Genomic DNA, 13,438 nt, shown 5'->3' on the forward strand with positions numbered 1-13,438 from the left:
TGAGCAGGTGTCAATTGGCTACCTAGCATCCCTCCTGGCTACTTGAAACTACAAGTCAGGGGCCTTTTTCTTCCATGCCCTGCCGCTTGTGCTGTCATTTCTACAAAGAGCATGGACAATGCTTCCATTCTGTTTCAGTAGCATTTTACACTCACTGCTCATTAACATGAATGAAGACACAAGGCAACAAAGTCAGGACCTAGACATCAATGCTTGACTGTCACCCCTCAAGTGTTGTCTGCTATGATCCCTTAGTGAGTTGCTATCTGCACAGGGAATCAGGTGATGTTTTGTCATCAGTTCAGGCCATGCTTTCTCCCACTGCTGTTGGGGTTTTTGGTTTGTTTATGCTTACCATCTATGTCAATGTACTCACCCCATTTGATGAGATGCACTGACAATGGTGTGGACAAGATGGAGAAGAACATACAAAGCTGTTAAAAAAATATGACCTTAAAAAAATTGTCCAGCTCACAAACATTCAGAGAGTGCCTCCTAACTCTCACTGCGAAAAATGATTCCTGCAGCTTATATCCAGTTGTGACCGTGAGGGAAATATCTGCTCTTTAGGTAAGACATTCTCTTCTCTGAATAACCAGGTCTGCCATTCTGACCCAGCCAGCCAAAATATTACGTGATTGCATCATAAGATTTACTGGTTTGGGCATTTTGTTTTTGCTTTGGATGGGAGGGAGAGAGTTGTTCTTTTATTTCCATTTTTTTCTCTGTATAAAACTTTTCATTTCCTTTAAAAAATTAAAGCTTTTGCTCCAGTTGGGTGCATTTCTTGAGTATGTTACAGCTCTGGAAACAGTCTACAAACTAATCAAGCTATTTCTGCTACAGGCTAGGCGGGAGGAAGCATAGGCAGCATTATGTCTATTTTTAAATGCTTGGATGGCATTCAGATGCAACAGTGATGGGGGGCCATATAAGTACCTAAAGAGAGAACATGCTCTTGCAGCTTTCTGGAAGGGGTGGACCTGAGGTAAAGCCATAACAGTTGTGATCCAGCCTCTAACATTTCAGAGAGAGGGGAAACTCCATGCTAGGGATAGTTATTCCAAAAAGAGAAATTCTCAAGACACAACTCATTTTGTTCTCTGTAGGCTTTGGCACCAGGAAATATGAGAGATTCTTTACAAAAACACAAGGAATCTGTCTGTCCTCCCTAAACGCTGAATGAGGATGTATGCTGCAAAATTGCTTTGTCCTTTTGAAAACTAACTTCCCCAGGCAAGTCTGATGAGTCAATTGTATTCTTGCAAAATGCAACTTAGGCTACAGTAAATACAAGCCCAATTCCTAACCTTTTAAGGGCTTGTGCCTGCCCCAAATAGCACTGTGGGCACTGAAGTACTAAGCACCTTCCTGAGAACTGTAGCATAGGTCTACTCCAAAACCTTCCATATGATATGTTGTAAAAACATGCAGCCTCTACTGTCATTTTCCAAATTCCAGTTATCATCCATTTTTTGTCTGCTTCCAAGTCAAGTTAGAAAGGCATCTTGCAAAAATCCATGGCCACAATGGGGTGCTCTGGCATGGATACTGTCCTACCTCAAAAAGAAAAGGAGTACTTGTGGCACCTTAGAGACTAACAAATTTATTAGAGCATAAGCTTTCGTGAGCTACAGCTCACTTCATCGGCTGCAGCTCACGAAAGCTTATGCTCTAATAAATTTGTTAGTCTCTAAGGTGCCACAAGTACTCCTTTTCTTTTTGCGAATACAGACTAACACGGCTGCTACTCTGAAACCTGTCCTACCTCAAAGGATATTCTCCACCTGTGGAGTCCCACTGAGACCCAGCCATTGCCCCATGCAATTCATCATCTTTATGACATCATTAGGGAAAACTGGGGTACAGCATGGCCAAAAAAGCCAGCACCTTGCAGACCGCTCCACATCACTTTTACGTCAGACACAGAAAGTATCGTTTCAGTTATCCAGAGAATGGCTGAGATCAGTAACTGGCTGGAGCTAAGCCAGGGACATAATGAGGCAATGCTGGTGGAAAGAATGAAGCACCCTGAAGAATTCATCATCTCTGTAAAGACACCCCTCCTGGAATCAGCCTGTCCCCAGATCTTTAAATAGACCTCAGCCTCAGGTTCCTCTTGTAGTCCTTGCTGCTTCTGAACACCCAAAAGCTACAGCCGTGAGACACACTTTAGTCTACAACTCTAGATAGGATTGTGCCCCCTGAAGACTGATTCTCCCTTACTATGATGAATTCCAGTCCTGATTGTGGTGATTCTCATTTATCTTTTTGTGGGTAAAATTACAATAGTTAACAGAGCGGACAAATAAAATCATGCTGGCAAATCAGTAATAGACACCATTTTAGTGGCTACTGTACCATGGCCTCTCTCCCTACAAGTCTTATGACTATGTATATCAATGAATTCTGGACAAGTCAACCATGAGTTACAGTGAATTGCTTTTTCTGGTACCCTTTGAGCAAAAGGCCAAGTGTCTTTCAGTACTTTTGTATATACACCATTCAAAAGAGCAATGCAATCCATTTTCCCAGTCTGGTGCACTGGATTATTACAAAGACGTGGTGCTGTTTTAGCTGGCAGTGGGATATTTCCAGTTTCAGCTATTACACAGAGGGAAAGATGGCAACTCATTGTCTACTCATTAGCTGTTTTTCTCTCCATGCCAGGGCCTGTTGGGGTTGTAAATGCCAAACAGAGCACCCCCACTACTAATCCTCTGATGTGGGTGTTTCATAAAGCCCTGGCAGTCAGGACTATGGGGCTGATCAAAAGTACTTGGAAGTAAATTAAATCATTGGAAAAATTTCTGTGGGTTTTGATGACATTTTTCAATACATTTCCTTATTCTTACCAGGAAGCTATGCATCCTCCAGGCACAGTTCTTCGCTTGGCATCTTAGACATACCAGCAATCTGCTGTTATTAAATCCAGTGGGCTTTATGAAAATGTATTATAACTTGGCCCCTGATTTTTAAAGTTCTTCCCTAAATTCAGTCCAGCCTACACTGAGTAGGAAGGAGAGGTTTTCTATCATCAATAGCCACAAACTATTATCATGGCTGATTATCCCAGTATCCCGCTGTATCTCTAGTATCCCGTATCCCGCTGTTCAGTATCCCGTATCCCGCTGTTATATCTTAAGTATCTCCAGTATCCCGCTGTTATATCTTAAGATTCCCTTCTTAGGAAGGTCTGAAATGCTGTGTGAAGATATTGCTTGGTTGGACATTTTTAATTAAAAAGGCAACCCAGTTTGATGCACTGTGCCAATACAAAGCACTGGTTGTTATAATTGGAGACAGAATCCAGAAAAACAAAGGATGGCTGAAAATTTACTCAAAGCAATTACTTTCTCTTTTCAGTATGATCACATCCCTTTGGAAGGGATTAATATTCACAAAATGGCACTGACTGAACCCGTACTGCTAAAACAATGCGTCCATTTGAATGCAAATCTACTTTGAGATGGTAAGGAAGTGGGAAAGTGAGATAACATCATTCAAAATTCTTAACATTAGCCTTTAAGTATTAAAGGAAATGAAAGCTAATTATCAAATTCCTAATTACATTGATCCTGCTGTTTCTTTTAGGGGAATTAATCAATTTGATCGACCATTTGAATGAATGCTTATCTAGGAAGTTGCTAGCACTCCAGGTGCCAAGTGTATCTCAATACCTTTCTAAAGATTTTTACTTTTTGGTCACCTTTTTTTCCATGTTAATTAAACCCCACAACAGGCTAGCTATCTCTGTTCCCTTCCAATGCTCAAAATCAGGCAGTGCTTGCTAAGCTACTGTGTGCTAATGCTGAGCTATTTCCAAGTGGTTTGACCACAAGGGTTGTATTTCCACAATGCTAATCCAACTTGGCAGTTGTTGGCCTCACAGTCTTCTCTACAAAGTGCCTCTTCCTTCACCCTATAACAGGGTAAGCTATTTTTCACAATATTCTCATGTAGCTTGATGGTGTGAGGCCAGGCTTCCTCCCACTTCATACAATTGACATTCATTCATTGATCTGTTTGAAACATACACTCAGAAGTGAATTGCTCCTCTTATAGACCATTCTCCTTTCTCTGTGGGCCTGAAGTCAATGGGTTTTGGATCAGACTTTTATCTGGATCTAATATCAAAGGTCTGACACCTTGCTAGGTCAAACCAAAAGTTCTTTCTGGCTCGAGTTTGTAGAAATGAAGCAAAACTCTCACAACCTTCACAGTATGAGAAAAGAACATGGGCACAGCAAGCCATGCTGCTAGTTCAGATAGCTTAGTGTTGCTTCCAAAGGAATTCTTCTGTCACATGTTAATGTGCGTCCCTTTTATTGTGTTGTTTTAATTCTTTCATGAATTAGATTGTTGAATGTTAAACATTTCTGCTGCATTTCCCCAACTGTCAAACTCCGCAGCTAGTCTGGTTAACTGGCCCCATCCTAGGCTCTATGTTTATGCAAAAAAGTTATACTAGTTCACTGTAGGCTTTGAAGTCAATGGATATTTTTCAAAAAGATCTAACCTAGGAATTATTTTGGGGAAGTTCTATGACCTGTGTTATACAGGAGTCCAGGCTACATTATCACAATGTTACCCTGTGGCCTTGGAATCTATGAACTTGTCCCACAATACTATGTCTGTTCTTTGTGCTAAAAGCCTTTCAAACTCGCCGGAGTTTATCTGTCTCCTTGCAACTTTTTTTCTAAAATAGAGAGAATTTGAAAAAAGCCAGTTCCTATACTTTAGTGCTAAGAGGAAGATTAATGCATGACTGATGGGAGCAGAAGATAATGTAATTCTTATGCGGAGGCCTTCAGCTTGAGCAAATCTCTCCATTTACCTACATTTAAAGTTCACAAAACATCATAGCTTTGCACAAAGCTCAAAAACAAGACAGGTATTTTTTTCTTTATCTCCTGTCCTCTCTTCTTTTTTTTGCCCCAAATAGACTGAAATGTTTTTTCCCCACTTTATTTTGAAGCAGAGGAGTAACACATAGAAAACAGCATAGTAAGAATGAAATGGAAATATACCTTTATTACTAATAGAGCTGGGACGGTAATGGATTTTTTTGTTTGGCAATTCCACACAAAAAAATGAGAGGGGAAAATTTAGTTTTGGGTCAACCTGAAAATGAATGTTTTTCAACAATTTTCAGTGAATCAAAAAGTAAAGAAAAAAATTAGTTTTGGGTCAAACAAAGTGGCACAATAACCCAGCTAACATGACATGCTCAAGCCAGGATCCTACCCCTACTGCACACCCTAAATGCTCACAGCAAAATTTGGCAGGGTTGAGGCAAGAGGAAGCCTTTCTCCCCAAGCCATCAATTAGGAGTGAAGCCATTCTGCACCTGTTGCTGTAGCTGAAAGCTAGGTTAGCCTGATGGCCTGTTTTGCCTCCAGTTTACCTGGAAAAAGGGAAAGTTTGGTGAGGTTTTCATATTGGTGGATCATCTCATGTTGACAATTCCCATTCAACACAAAGAACTGCAGTAGACAGCTATGTTAGGTGCTCCCTGCAAATCTGGGTTCCAGGGCTTGCAAGCAGGGAAGCACCCCTGTTCTATCTCCTGGCTTCTTGCACAGCTGGAGAGGAAGGAAGGAAGGAAGAGCACAATACTGTGATTTCTATTTGCAGTTATTTAGCAGAGACAGAGGTATTATGGTGATGGGACTTTTTTAAAGGGAGGCAGTGCATGTGCAAGACCAACAAGTCATTGGCAGGCAGGATCGAATATAGGACCTCTGGAGTTTAGTGTATGAGCCTCTATGCTTGAGCTATAAGCTAACTGGCTGTTAGCTAAGGCTATAGAGCAGACTCATTTTATATCTTTCTCTAAGTGACAGGTTTCAGAGTAGCAGCCGTGTTAGTCTGTATTCGCAAAAAGAAAAGGAGTACTTGTGGCACCTTAGAGACTAACAAATTTATTAGAGCATAAGCTTTCGTGAGCTACAGCTCACTTCATCGGATGCATTTGGTGGAAAGGTTTTTTCCACCAAATGCATCCGATGAAGTGAGCTGTAGCTCACGAAAGCTTATGCTCTAATAAATTTGTTAGTCTCTAAGGTGCCACAAGTACTCCTTTTCTTTTCTCTAAGTGGTTTCAGTGCCACTAGATAGGACAGAACACCACACCCAGAAGGTGTGTGGGCTAGATTATTGAACACTACTACTCAGCCAACTGCAGCTCTATTCCCTGCTCTAACACTGGCCTGATGAGTGACTTTGGCATGCCTCAGTTTCCTTATCTGTAAAATGGGGATAATGATACTTAACCATGCTAAAGCGTTTTGAGATCTAAGGATGAAAAGTGCCTTGGAAGAGCTAGGTATCATTATTATTGAAGTTAGGCTCCTAGGTCCATATTGAGACACCTAAAGAAGTGGCCTGCTTTTCAAAAGTCCTGAGCATCCATCTGCTCCCATTGGCTTCCATGGGAGGTGTGACATGCTCAGCAGTTTTGAAAATCAAATCACGGTACTTAGTACAGTAGCTTCCACTTATTGGCAGCCTCTTGATTCCCAGCAAAAAGCTGCCATTATCCAGAAGTTGCCAATAAACAAAAGGCAGGTTTGTGGGACTGCGGCCAAAGAAGCAAGCACTGGAATGTGCTCTCTGGCTGCAGCCCCACAACCCTGCCTGCAGCCAGGGCTCAGCATGTCCCAGAGCTTCCTTCCCTGGCTGCAGCCCTGCAAACCAGACTGCAGCAGGGACTTTCTTCCAAAAAAAGTTGTTACTAAGCAGCATGCCTGTTGCCAATATCCAAATCTTTAAATTTGAAGTCAATGGGATAGGGTTGGTTCTTGGCAAAATGTTTCTATTAAGTGAAAGTTATATTGTGATTGCTATTAAGTGGCCTCCACTGTACTATACAGGTTTTGGAGCCTAACTTGCAGCACCTCCTTTTGAAAATCTTGGCTATGGTGCCAGTATCTGTAGGTTCTCCACAGCAAGAGAGGAGCTGTCAGGAGAGAAGATCTGTGTTGTACAGTCTGTGCTGTACAGGAGAGGCTTTTGAGTTCTGCAAGACAGTCAGGTATTAAGAACTTGACAGCTAAGCAACTCTGACAGGATTCTTTGAAGCTGGTATGCAGGAAGCTCTGAAACACTAAAAAGTAATGATTTTAATATACTTTTATATTTATTATTATTGACTTATGGGAAGGAATTTTGTAAAGGAGAAGACAAATCAAAATCCATGCCTACCAAGCTTACAGGCAAATGCACACAAAATTTGTCTCTGTGCACATTTTCATTAGCTATTTTTCTGTGTCTCATCCTGCATTGTTGCATACAGATACTTTTCTTTTTGATAAATTTTCAGGAAGTGTGGGGTTCTGTTGGATTTGATTAAAGAAACCCTTTCCTTATTTTGATTAGGAAAAGTTAATACAGGCAGGTATATATTTTTTTAAACTGGCCTGACTAATCTTCTTCAGATGCCATAAGCAATATTGTTTCCTCTGTCAATCACAAGTCACTAATTATTTAGAGCAGTGTGTGTGTGTATGAGATTTGGGTTATCCTTTCTTCAATGTCTTGTTATCATGCTTAGCTTGCTCCTTTAGCCTTTCCTCTCAAATCCTGCCTGCTTCATTGACCGACCCAAGCCCATCAGTCAAAGAAACATGGAGATGTAATTAAATGACAATTTAATCCCCCATGAAAAGATTAAAATGAATTGATCATCATTGTTATTTCCATCTGTTCGCTCCGTGTTGATTCTTTGTGTTTTAAGCTTTCAATAAAGACATGCACAAGAAGGGACCATGTAGAAAAACTGCGTTTCTTGTTATTAATCAGAAAACATGCACTAATTTTAGCAGCTCAAGATAACAAAAGATTGCAACAATACCATTGGCATGACACTGATGACATTAGCAAGATGGAAAGCTCTTTTTATTTTTCCCTGGTGACAATTTAGCTTCAGCCAACACGAGGGATAGTTTTTCTTAACAATTTAAGCATTTGACAATTTTAATAGAAGACATAGACATAGTCCTGAAAATAAGCATAAAACAACCAGTCAGAATCATCCTTTGAGGGCATAGTTCAATAAAAGGATTGTCTACCAGAAATTCTGAAGAATAGTTTTATTTGTTGGTTGTTACTATTTTCAGTAGAGTAGGTTTCCAGAAAGACAGCTAAGTATATTAAATTCAAACTTTTCTGCTTAAAATAAACTTTAGGTGATGAACAAATGTCACAAAATTCAAGGTCCAGGATGATATTCCCATTTGTATCTCACATAATTGTGTAAAAGAGACATGGGATGTATTAAGAACCAAATACCTTAAAGTCCTCAATTTAGGCAGAAAATGGTTAAGTAGTACTGAGGTCCACTGAGGTGAGCATCATGGCTTATTAGCTAAGGGTTAAATACAGAGCTTCCCTGGGCTTCTAGCTCTGTTGTTAGACAGAATCTACATATCTTCATCAATAATACCAGGAAATCTCTGCATTGTGGCTATGATATCTTAGCAACAGGTTGTTTGCCTTTCCCCAAAAAAACTATTTATTTGTATTGTAGTAGCACTGAGGAGCCTCAATCATGGGCCAGTGCTAGGATCAAATTAAGGACATGTCTCATTTTGGGTAAGGAGTCACTACAGGGCAGGGAGGAGATTTCTAAAGCACACTAACATGTTACACATATAATTGATCTGTATAGACTCTGCTGGTGTGCACAGAGGGTATGTCTACACTGCAGTTAAAAACCTGTGGCTGTCCTGTGCCAGCTGATTTGGGCTCTGGCTGTGGGGCTGGTTAATTGTGGTGTAGATGTTCTGGCTTTGGCTGCAGCCTGAACTCTGGGATCCTTCCATCTCGCAGGGTCCTAGAGCCCAGGTTGCAGCCCAAACCTGAATGCCTGCATAGCAATTAAACCGCCCCTTAGCCAAGCCCGAGTCAGCTGTTCCCAGGCTAGCCACAGGTTTTTTAATTGCAGTGTAGCCATATCCTAAGAGTTCCCTAGTACATTTAAACTATCATTGACTTAAGAGGAGCACTCCCAAGACTGCAAGATTTGCCATAATAGTCTGGAGGGGAGACAAAGTCACCACAGAAGACAGTGGTAAGAAACCAATATAAGTTGATTTCTGATGAGTCAGTTAGGAAGCAAAGTTTTGCACAAGCAATCTAACTGTTTAAGAGTTTTGTTTACCTCTGAGGAAGTAAATGGTAGAAAACAACTCTTTTAGGTAAGATTTACTTCTTACAAATTTGATGCTTTTGCCTTTAATCCATGATCTAGTTAGCTAGGTATTTAGAATTTTTTTTTTTAATGGAGCACATTACAAATAGACGACTGTGCAATCCAAGGCAACTGACGTATTTTTTTCAGAGTGACCATTATACTTTCAAATGAATGGAACTGCAATTTGGAAATATTTTAAAATAAATTGCTCCCTTTGCATCCATATTAGACCCTGAAAGTTGGGGAGTATAGTAAAAGTGATGAAGCAATGCTATAGTGAAAATTGTTTAACCCTAATGTACAGCACACAAGTTAGAGTTTACTGTTACCTGTTATGCTCAGTAATAATTAGTATGTGTGATGTGGTACAAAGAGAGAAATAATCCAGTGTTCCTAATCGACAGTTTTACATTTTAATCTCAGACCTGGTTTCAGTCCCCTATCTCCTTTGGACACCTGGGCCAACTTTTCAGCTGATGTAAATTGTCATAGCTCTACTGACTTTAGCAGAGCTGCAGTAATTTATACCAGCTGAGGAGCTGCTACATGGGCCTTTAAAAGGTGAAGAGAACTAATTTCCTCTATTGGGGTCTGGGCTGGCCAGGTGCAGCACACCCTTGACTCTCACTGAAATCAATGGGACTTGCTAATGCTTAGCATTCTCCAGTATATGATCCTCAAAGAAAGAAACTTTTGCTTTAATATTTTACCTTTCCAAGCTGTTTGCCTGTTGGTTCTTAGAACCTTTTGTTCTTTTTTTAAACACAAAAGTATTGTCATCACTGTCAAACTGAGCCCCAGGATGACTCTGAATGAGCTTGTCACATACTGGTTGCTTACTAGCCCAGGCTGGGACTGTGTGCAGTATTTCCACAGACTGCTGGATTCACAGTAAGAACCTATTATTTGTATTTCAGTAGTACTTAGAAAGCCTCAACTGTTCTCAAGGACCCCATTATACAATCACAGTTTAAAAACAGTCCCTGCTCCAAGGAGCTTGCAACCTAACTAGTCAATGAGTGGGAAGGGAAACAGCTATGAAGTGACTTGTGCAAACTCCCACAGCATTTCAGCAGTATGGCCATAGCCTGACTCCCAGGGTGGGACTTTACCCACTAGACCATACCACCCAGCTTCTTTAAAGGCCTGTTTGTATTTTCAGTTATCTTATTAGCAAGCAGTTTTCAAAGTCTAGTGCTTGGAGCTTCATAGCTAAGGGAGGATGCAAAAAAAAAAAAATGTAGGAGAATACTCCTGAGGCATTAACATCCATGGTATTTCCCCACTGACATGAATAGGAGCAGGGTCAAGCACTGAAAGAGCTGTTTTCACAAGTCATTGCCTCACACAGGGTGTAGAGAGAGAGAAGGAAAAGGGCAGACAAAAGTCGGCTGCTTGAGATTACTGCAGAAGGTTCACAACTTCTCTGTACAGGACCCCATGTTACACACGAGAAACATTTCAACACCCATCCATAGTTGTGATACTGCTGGACCTAGTTGCAACCCATTGGGAACTCATGGGTTATGTGGGAAGCCAAATGTTCACCAAGGTGAATTCACAACAGTGAAATCCTGTTTCTCTAGGGAGGGTTGACCTTAGCAAGATGAAACTGTGAATGTATGGTATAGTATTATTGGTATATGTATATATAGTATGTTGGTATAATCCCTCTCTAATTCATGGGAATAGGAGGCAGTAAAAGTCAAGTAGGCAGGCACGAGAGGTACTAGTGACAAGAAATCGCACTCATTGCTTTGTGTGAGAAATTAGCCCAAGTATTCCTGGGGCTGTAGCACTAAGTCTGAAATAATCACAGGTTTCAGAGTAGCAGCCGTGTTAGTCTGTATTCGCAAAAAGAAAAGGAGTACTTGTGGCACCTTAGAGACTAACAAATTTATTAGAGCATAAGCTTTCATGAGCTACAGCTCACTTCATCGTGAGCTGTAGCTCACGAAAGCTTATGCTCTAATAAATTTGTTAGTCTCTAAGGTGCCACAAGTACTCCTTTTCTTTTTAAGTCTGAAATGTATCTGCACCTTTAGAAGTCTCTTGGGGCATGAACAAGGCTCCCCCATCCCTATCTCTCTTGGGCCACTCATTGCATGTTCCCTATTTTCCTGTTGCACTACTAAGGCAATATTTCCTTTCCTCTTTATAGTGTGCTGCAACACACATTCATTGCTAAAGTGCCTGCCAAACTAGCCAGCTGCTTCTGAAGGGTCATTCTGAATAGCTATCACCACTTCATTTGTTCATTGCAATGGGGGAAATGACAAGATTGTGTTTTCCTGTTGTGCCTGCCTATTGCAGCCACCACTTCTCCTCTGCTCAGGATACTGGTGGGAACATATTCTCACCCCCCTCAGGAAATGATTAACAGTGTGTGTACATAGGGGTGGGAGTTATGACTATCCTGCTAGTTAGCCTAACTGTTACTACATCCCAGCCACTCTCTCTGCTGTGCATGCTCATTTAAACATTTTATAGTTCAAAATGTGAGTTCCATTCTTTCACCCCGGCTAAAAGCCAACAGCGCTGCACATATTACACCTCCACAATAAATTATACCATGAATAAATGGCATTGCCTACAGATCCTTCCTATTAAAGGATGCCACTGCAAAGAGTTTGAAGAGGAAAATAGATTCATGTGGATTTAAATCATTATGCAGGTCTCAAAAGTTTGGATTGAGTTTATTTTCCCTGCCCATTTTAGCTTTGTATATACAGCTAGAAATAAGACATGCAGATGAGTGACCTCAGTTTGCCAGATGCAGCCCTATGTTTGGTTGTTGGTTAAGAATGTCTTCCCTTCCCCCCCCCCCCCCCCCCCGGTCCCTCATAAAAAAAGTTTAGCCTCTCAATGTCTTTCATGATTACTTTACAAGTAATGCAACTACACTACCAGAAAAGCCATAATATTTGTTGGTACAACTATTATTATAATGGGAAGTCTCCCATGTTTCAACTATAAATATTTCTTGCTAGAAGAGGTCACATGCGAGGGACACTTGTAGTTTATTGGGAAATAACTATGTAATGCTGTATATTCTGTACATGCTGTATTAAAAAAACTTAAATGTAATCAGTGGTGTATGCTGAAGAGAAGATCAGGGGAATGTCTGGAATGGGGAAACCTCCTTTCCAAAAGCACAAGATTGTGGTCCTTGCTGCTCCAAAAGGAAAACCCTGTTGGTGTTAAAATATTTTCACAATGATTTATTAAGTAAGTGTATATTTTTGTCAATCTCATTGCAAGCAAGGGGAACAGTAAGTAGTTTTCCAAGACTTTTAACAGTGTTCTAAGGTTGGGAATAAAAACTTCCTGGAGTGGGTTGGTTGAGTAAAGCTCTGAACAGGACTTGGGCTATAGAAGAAAAATGATTAAGACCATTATGTGTATACTGTGCTGTACAAAGTTAACCTTACAAATGGTTTATCTTCTGTGGATTCAGGAAGGAAGGGAAATGAACACTTTCATGGGGGAGAGAGAGTGAAAATTTTTCCCAAAAGTAAAACATACTGTACAGTATGTTTTGGGTTTTTTTTAGAAACTCTTAGTACATCAAGCCTTGCATTTTACCCCTGTTTACCAGCTCTTGAATATAAATTTTGCATATGCCACTGAATGCAAAATCTGTAAGCCTTACAAGGAGAGATTCAGTTATCACCTGATCTAGAATTAGGATGTACAGCAAAAGTAGATAATTCAGCATATTTAGCTTTTCAATGCTAATTCTTTGAAAAAGATCAAGTACAGTCTTTCTGAACACATTGTAAAAACCTGTGATCTTCTAAACTGACCCCTACTGTTAGCAACACCTGTTTTAATATTTTCTGTGGTATTAATTGCAAATTTTGAAATAATGGAAGAGTTGTGTTATCCAGAAAATGTGCTAAGCTCATATATTTTTATATTTGTGGTGTTTTCCTATTCACATAGAGTAGTGAATGAATATCAATAAAGCTGAACTAAAAGAGTGAAATATTCAAAATATAAAAATGCAGAACATATTTGTAATAATTTATTGAAAATATTCTGCCAAAGATTGTTTGCTCAAGATCTGTAAAGTGTGGATTCTCTTTTGCTATGAATGTCATTGTGAAGGTACCACCACCCTTTCTTTCACCCACTATCTTGTGGAGATCACTGTTTTGTATATTTAAGGACAAAGAAGTGTGCCAGGCTTTTTTTAATAGGAGCATTAAATAAAGTAATTGGAAGACATGAGGTGACTTT

At 40.2% G+C, this 13,438-nt stretch overlaps 1 protein-coding gene across 1 annotated transcript in view; it reads left to right on the forward strand.

The window, feature by feature from the left end:
* Positions 1-6,101: 6,101 nt before the first annotated feature.
* THUMPD2 (THUMP domain containing 2) overlaps positions 6,102-13,438 on the forward strand; it is a 50,174-nt gene continuing 42,837 nt past the window's right edge. Inside the window, exon 1 of the mRNA XM_038394904.2 lies at positions 6,102-9,073. The gene's annotated coding sequence lies outside the window, so the exon portion shown is untranslated. The remainder of the gene's footprint in view (positions 9,074-13,438) is intronic.

Source organism: Dermochelys coriacea, chromosome 3 (assembly GCF_009764565.3).
Source record: "Dermochelys coriacea isolate rDerCor1 chromosome 3, rDerCor1.pri.v4, whole genome shotgun sequence".
Lineage (NCBI taxonomy): Eukaryota > Metazoa > Chordata > Testudines > Dermochelyidae > Dermochelys > Dermochelys coriacea.